At 33.2% G+C, this 7,975-nt stretch overlaps 1 pseudogene; it reads right to left on the reverse strand.

Annotated features, from left to right (window-relative positions):
* Positions 1 to 6,574: 6,574 nt before the first annotated feature.
* Positions 6,575 to 7,346, reverse strand: LOC121481874 (annotated as a pseudogene).
* Between the last annotated feature and the right edge of the window lie 629 nt (positions 7,347 to 7,975).

Here is a 7,975-nt window from a genome sequence, read left to right on the forward strand (position 1 = left end):
CCATTGCATGGATATACCACATTTTATTTATCCATTCATAAGTTGATGGGCATTTTGTTTGTTTCCACTTTTTGGCTATTATGAATGATGCTGCTTTGAACATTCATGGATGAGTTTTGCATGGACGGATGTTTTCATTTCTCTGGGTATATGCCTAGGAATAGAATTGCTTGGGTGATGTGGTAAGTCTGTGTTTGACCTTTTGAAGAATTGCTAAACTTCTTCCAAAGGGGCTATACTGTTTTGCATTCCTACCAATAGTATATGAAGGTTCCAATTTCTCCTTATCCTTGCCAACAATTGTTACTATTGCTTTTTTGATTATAGCCATCCTGGTAGGTATAATGTGGTATCTCACTGTAGTTTTTATTTGCATTCTTTAATGGATAATGCTGTTGAGAATCTTGTCATGTGCTTATGCCCATTGTATATCTTCTTTGAAGAAATGTCTACTCAGATCCCTCATCCATTTTTAAAATCGGGTTCTTTTTGAGTCATATATTAGTCCGTGCACATAGATGATTTGAAAATATTTTCTCCCTTGATGTGGTTGTTGTTTCACTTTATCGATGGTCTCCTTTGAAGCACAAATGTTTTTAAACTGAAGCTTACTGTATCTATTTTTCATTATTACCTGAACTTTTGATACCATAATTAAGAAGTCTTTGCCCAACTCAAGTTACAAAGATTTGCTGCTATGTACTTTTAAGTGTTTTATATTTTTAGGTCTATGATTCATTTTAAGTTTATGTTTGCATATGATATAAGGAGGAGAATACTGATTCTTTATATTACTGTTTGGATCTAGTGAGTATTTAAAGAGATAGGGCAAATTGCAACATATGTGAAAATAATTTACCTTATAAAATTAAATATTTTGTAATGTTTTGCAGTAATAATCTAAACACAGATCCACTTAATACTTGAACATGATATATATAATTCTTGGTTACATTTGACAATTGACAATTTCAGTTGCTGTAGTCTCAGTGGAATAAAATTTCTCCAAAATGAGGTTAATTGAAACCATCTAAATAGTATAACATGTCAAGAAAAAAGGTTAAATTTGTCAATAGAAAATAAGTTATCTAAAATTTTAAGTTATACTAATATAATTAATAATTTTCCTGAAAGGAAGTAAAAATATTTTTTTCTAGAAAAAAAAATACAATTATGATTTAAGCATGATTTTATTTTATATCTATCCAAACACTGTCCTTCCAAAACAGAATGCCCAAACATGTACAATGATAATTAAATTTAGGCACCTTCATATTCTGCTAAATTTCTATTATATAATAACCACGCCTTCACAAATATTTAAAAATATTGGCATCTTAAGGATACATATTTTGTCTAGGTAGTATGTTATATTTTAATCAATAGCAATTTGAGCTTTATAAGTTTTAAAATATATGTATGGGAGTCCCAAATGTTTGGAACAAGACTATGGAAAGAGAACAGCAAATTTAAATCCAAAGAAAGCAAAATAAAGGAGAAAGTAGATAAAAGCAGAAATTAGAGCTATAATTGAAGAATCAACAAATTTGTTCTTTGAGAAGCTTATAAAAAATTGGTAAACTCCCAGTGAAAATGATGAAGACAATATGAGAGAAGGCTAAAATGAATAATATCAGACATGAAAACGGGGAACAGCACTACAAATCCTATAGACATTAAAACCACTATAAGAACATATTCTGAAACAAACTTAGATGAAATGTAGAAATTTCTAGGGAAACAAAAATACTTAACCAAAATTATACTATAAGAAATAGGCTATTGAATTGTTCTTAACTACTAAATATGCTGATTATGTAATTAAAACTATACCCCCAAAGAAATTTCTAAGGATCATATAGCTTCACTAGTGAGTTCTACTAAACATTTAAGAATGCAGTAATACCAATCTTACAGAAACTTTTCCAGAAAAAAGGAATGAATACTCTTATGTTATTAAGCTAGCAAAACCTTGATTTTAAAACCTAATAAGGAGGGACGCCTGGGTGGCTCAGTAGTTGAGCGTCTGCCTTCGGCCCAGGGCATGATCCTGGAGACCCAGGATTGAGACTTACATCGGGCTCCCTGCATGGAGCCTGCTTCTCCCTCTGCCTGTGTCTCTGCCTCTCTCTCTCTCTCTGTGCCTCTCATGAATAATAAATAAAATCTTAAAAAAAAAAAAACAACTAACAAGGACATTAGAGAAAACAAAAATAATAAGGCAATCAAACTCATCAACCAAATCTACCAGCTTACAAAAATTCCAGTATATCACAACAAATTTAGATTTATTCTAATAATGCAAGAGTGGTTTAGCATTAAGAATCAATCAATGTAATCACCAAATTAAAACAGAATAAAGGATAGAAATAATATAATCAATAGATACCCCCAAATGCATTTGATAAAATTCAACATCCATTTATTATTGAAAATTAATAATTCTTACCATAGCAAGAACACTGAGAGAAAAAAGGAAGTTCACTAATCTGATAAATAGTATTTACAAAATACTTAAAGCAAATATTATGTTTAATGGTGAATGTTGAGAGCTTTCTTTCAGATTAGGCATATGACTCCTATTTGACAAAATATTGGCACTCCTAGCCAGTTCAGTTAAGTAATAAAAAGAAATAAATGTATAGGATTTTAAAAGAGAGATTAAATATGCCATTATTTGCATCTGATCTAACTGCATAATTAGAAAATAAAAATATATATATGAATCTTTAATAAGTGACTCTGGCAATATTGATATGTAAAAGTCAATATACAAAAATGAATTGTTTCCATGTACCAGCAAGAATTTCAAGAAAAGAAAAATTGAAGAGCATGCAACTCTTGATCTCAAGGTTGGAGTTTAAGCCCCTTGTTGAGTGTCGAGATGACTTAAATAAATAAACAAACTTTAAAAATACCTTTATAATAACGAAAAATATTAACTATCTAGTAATAAGTCTAACTAAAAATGCGAAAGATCACCTATACACATTTGGGTGTGTGTAAAGATAAATTTAAGAATCAAACGATGGGAAGATGCATTATGTTTATGGATTAAAAGATTCAATGGAGAGTCTAGAAAGGGAACAATGCATATATAGACACATGATAAAAGTGACACATAGGTTAATGGGGAAGAAGGGACTTTTTGAAAAATGATATTAGTTTAAGTAGATATTTTTACCAAAATTCTAAACAAACAACAAGGAAAAAAGAAAGTCAAATGCTATCTCACACTGTACTCAAAAGTTCATTCTAGGTTCATTATAGATCTCAATATGAAACACTAATACAGTTTATATAGGATAATAAAGGAAATCATTTAATGTTCTTGGGATAAGGAAGGAATTTTGAAGAGGACACAAAACATACCAACTAAAAGGGAAATAATATATTTGGCTATAATAAAAATGACCATTTATGTTCATCAAAAGGTATAATTAATGAATACAGTGGCAAGATACACAGTGAGAGGAAGTACTTGTAATCCAAATAATAACCAAGTACTGATCTCCTCAAAAGAACAGAACCATGGGCAAGAATCTTAGATAATGCACTTAGGAGATAGATAAATGGCTGATAACTCCATCAGTAATAAGGAAAATACAAATAAAAATTTCAGTGAATAATGTCCAACAATTGGTCAGTGGATGAACAAATTGGAGTACATTCCTATAATGAACTACAACTTAGCAATAAAAAGGAATAAACTACCAACACATGGATTCATTGTTCATGGATGAATTTCAAAAGCATTATTCTAGGTGAAATATGACAGACAAAAAATATTGCATACTCTATGGTTCTATTTATGTAAAATCCTAGAAAGGCAAAATTGTAGTGACAGTAGATCAATGGTTGCCAGGGACTGTGTGTGGGAGAAGTCGAGGAGGCGTAGAGTTGACTGCAAAAAAGACATAAGGAAATTTTGGGGAATGTTAGAAATTTTCTGTCTGGTATCAATGGCTGATAACATGACTTTATTTTTATTAGAACTCATCAAACTTTTATAAGTAATGAAAATGAATGAATCATGGCATCACCATGGTTGAATTTTAAATATAATGTTGAGAAATAACAATAATAAAATAACTAATATGATCACTTTATAAACAGAGGTAAATCTAAACCAGTGTCCTAAAGTCAGAATAGTGTTCATCCTTAGTAAGGGAGTAATGATTAGGAGAGGGTCTCGTGAGAGTTGGCAGTGTTTGTTTAGTTCTTCACCTGGGTAGTGAGTTCATGAGTGTTCACTTTGTGATGAGTTACTGAACTGTTTATTGATGTTTTTGGCACTTTTCTGATGATTATGATAAATGTCTGGCTGTTAGACAAGTGGGAAGTGGGAATATGATTAAACATGTGGTTTTGTTTTACTTTGTGTATGTGTGTGTTTTCTTTTTTACCATGAGATGGAAGATATTTGGGAAATATAACTTTCTAATAAAACTGATTCATGAGATCTAGGGAAAAATGGAAGACAATTGGTTTGAAGGGATAAGCAATAGTGTGAAATTTCTGAGGAGAGGGGAATTAGACTCGCTAAAAGGATTAGCCTTAGATTAATAAAGGGAAGAGGAGAGAGAGAACACGTGCAAATGTAGGGTTGTAGGTGGGCAGTGGAAGGATTTTCCATCTGATGGCTTCTATTTTCTCTTGAAGAATTAGAAATGAGGTAGCTTCTTGAGGAGAAAGATGAGCAGATTCGCAACTTGAGAAATGTAGGGAGATTTGAAATATTAATTGCAAAGAGTGAAAGGTCAGATTGACCTGGAATTCACTGTAGGAGTGCTGGTCAGTGCTTGGAGAATTGCCTATACAGTTGGTGTCCTTGCGAGAAAAGCCTCTGTTCTGGACTCAAACCACAGCAGTGTATAGTTGGCCTCTGTTACAAGCTCACTGTGGCTAAATTCCAGATCTCAAGGGGCACATAGATTAAGCATGAAATCACTGTAGCTTTAAATAAGTAACCACAACTGGTTCTAGGAGTAGGTCATAGAGATGGAATCACGCGTGAGGTCTGTACCGCATATGGGCAAGAAGACTAAGAAGAGGGACATTGGCCAGTAATTACAGATACCATGACAATGGGGTATTCTTCTTCAGGTACGATGCTTAAAATTAGAGCAAACATCCTCATACCTGAATTATTTGTCTAAGTCATAGGATTCACAGACAAAGAGCCATAAAAATAAGTGATTAGAAATGGATCTTCTTTTGCCAAATGCTGACTTCAAATCTGAAGTTAAAATTAGTGAGAAAGTGTGAATGAATCAATATGAATCCATTTTTACTCTTTGAAAGTAATTCAAACAAGTTGTCATAGAATTGACCAGTGGTATTATTTTTGCATGTGTAATAGTGTAATATGGCTTTTAATAACATTTAAACTAATCTTGTTTATTGCAAAAGACTTAGTTCCTTCAAGGATAATTATAGTTACTTTGTCAAAATAAAGTGACACCCAGCTCAAACTATTAAACAGCAAAACAGCAGTAAAAGAGATGAAAGTTTATTATAACCCCTTGAAAATAAATAAGAGCAAACAAAAAATTTTAAGTAGCATTTTGGCATTGAAACTTTGTTATTATGTCTATATTTTGTTTTATTTTTAAAAGTATATGCACATTTTCTTGAGGAGTATCAAGAAAAACAAAGATAAAAAAAGTAATCAGAAGAATGGTAGGCAAATATACAAACACATTCTTCTTAGTTTTTTCTTGTGCAAGTTAAGAAATAGAGATGTGGGAGAAAAGGAGGCTTTGGAGAGATTTAAAAATGAAAGATTTACCTCCAGGCTCAGAAGGGGAAGCAAAGACCCACTTGAAAGAGTCTTAATACCGCCTAAAGATTTGGGGTCAATTATAAAGAGAAGGATTATAATCAAAGTTTGTATATATAATTAGTGACTGTACAGTTAATAACTACAGTTAAAGGACCTTGGGAATCTCTGAGTTCATTTTGTCAACCAAATTTGTTTGATTCCATAGTAATCATATATTATTATTTTTTAAGCTAAACAATAAAAACATATAAATGAGAATTTAATACTCTCAACTCTCCTTGTTATTTGAGCTACTACCTAACATTAATTGTGTCAATTTACAGACAGTTCTTGTTTGTTCAATCATATGCAAACAGGTTTGTTTTTTTCTGTGTTTGTGTGTTTGAAAGCAATCATGAGATCTAGCTAAACAGATTACAGAAGTCTGCAGTTTGCATTTATTGTGAAACAATATCATGGTCCAGTAAGTAGTATAGTGTCACTATACTCATGAATAGTTGTGGAATATTACATAATATTGGATATGTACCCTCTACTACTAATGTACATTCAAGTTACTTTCATTTTTTGCCACCGCAAAATAACTTCATACATACCCTTTTCTACATCCCCTTACATACAGTGATTTTGGTTTTGGATGTGGATGCAGCATTCCTGCATTCTGAGAAATTTGTAGCAATCCATACTCCCCTTCACCATTGTTCGTACTGGCTGTTTCCAATGTTTTTGTCAATTTAATGAGTGAAAAATATCTCATTCTTTTGTGTGTGTGTATGTGTGGCTCTGATCTTATTTGTCTCTCTTAGAAAATCTCATTTTGACTGGACTAGACTTAGATATAGAAGCTCTCAGAAAGGACAGCCTCCGTCTCTTGACAATATGTTCCTGGTGTTTTTCTTTGGCCTCCTTCATTCTCTTGGCCAAAAGTTCAGCATATTTTGCAGCCTCTTCCTTATTTTTCTCAGTGCAATGTTTCTTCAAAGCAATACACCCGATGTTTGTGCTGGAGGACACGTGTTGTAACAAGACGCTGAATCCTGGGTGCTTTGGTTGTAGGATTCTTACCTCTGTTTAGGGGCTTTCTAACAACATAACTGGTGGACATCATCTTCTTTTGACAGATTAAAAAATTTTTGGATTCTGCTGATTCCTTTGGGCCCCAGGCGATGAGGCACAGAGATATCGGTCGGTCCAGGAATATCTTTCTCCCCTTTTCTTTCACAATAACCAAATTGAGAACACTGTGATTGGCATCCACAATGCAACCCCCAACAGATTTGTGCTTCCTCTCTCCAGTCCTCCTCGGTTGATAGCAGGAATGCCCCTTACTTAGCAGCAGGTGGGCACAGCCATGGGTCAAGACAACCTGCTTCATGGGGAAGCCTTGTTTGTAATTGCCACCACTGGTTCGGACCACGTAGCCCTTCCGTTCCTTGCCCAGAGCATCAGCAGCAGCTTCTGTGGCCAAACGTTTCTCATTAAAGTTATGAAGTTTGAGCTCATCATCCATTTCAATGGGTTTCTGGCAGCCAGTGGCTGGGAAAGAGATGTTCAGCTTCATCCTGAAGCAGCCTACCGCCTCAGAGGTGCCATGAAAAAGAGCAATATCTCATTCTTGAAGGATATAGTGAGCAATGGAAATATTGGCTTTAAGTTACAATAGGCCTTTAGGTTTCTTAGGCTATCAATTTTGTTAATTTTCACCTTACTAAATAAGATCACAGTGCATCTAATAGAAATTACATATATATCTTGATACATAATACATATATATGTATATTATATAGCTATATATATCATATATCTATATCTATCTATATCTATATCTAGCGATATAGTAATTGCTTTTATTTTACTAAAATAAAATCTCTATTTTATGGAGAAGAAATCAAAGCCCCACAGAGTCATCAATTTAAAAAAAAAAATTCATACAGGTAATAAATGGCTGAGATGAAAGTTCAGTCTCTTTCTATTTTAATCCAAAAGTCAAGCTTTTTTTTTTCTAATCACAAATCATATCAGAATCCTAATGTGATCAGTATTACATCTGAGCATCAGATAAACCATACCCTCATCCTCCCCAAAATAAACATTTGCAAAACTTAATTTTTTTTTGCAAATGATTGAAGCTATTTCTACCAGAAGCCATTCTGTTCACCATCCACAGATCCCAGGGATCCCAGGTTAAGA

Source organism: Vulpes lagopus, chromosome 24 (genome assembly GCF_018345385.1).
Source record: "Vulpes lagopus strain Blue_001 chromosome 24, ASM1834538v1, whole genome shotgun sequence".
NCBI classification, from domain to species: domain Eukaryota; kingdom Metazoa; phylum Chordata; class Mammalia; order Carnivora; family Canidae; genus Vulpes; species Vulpes lagopus.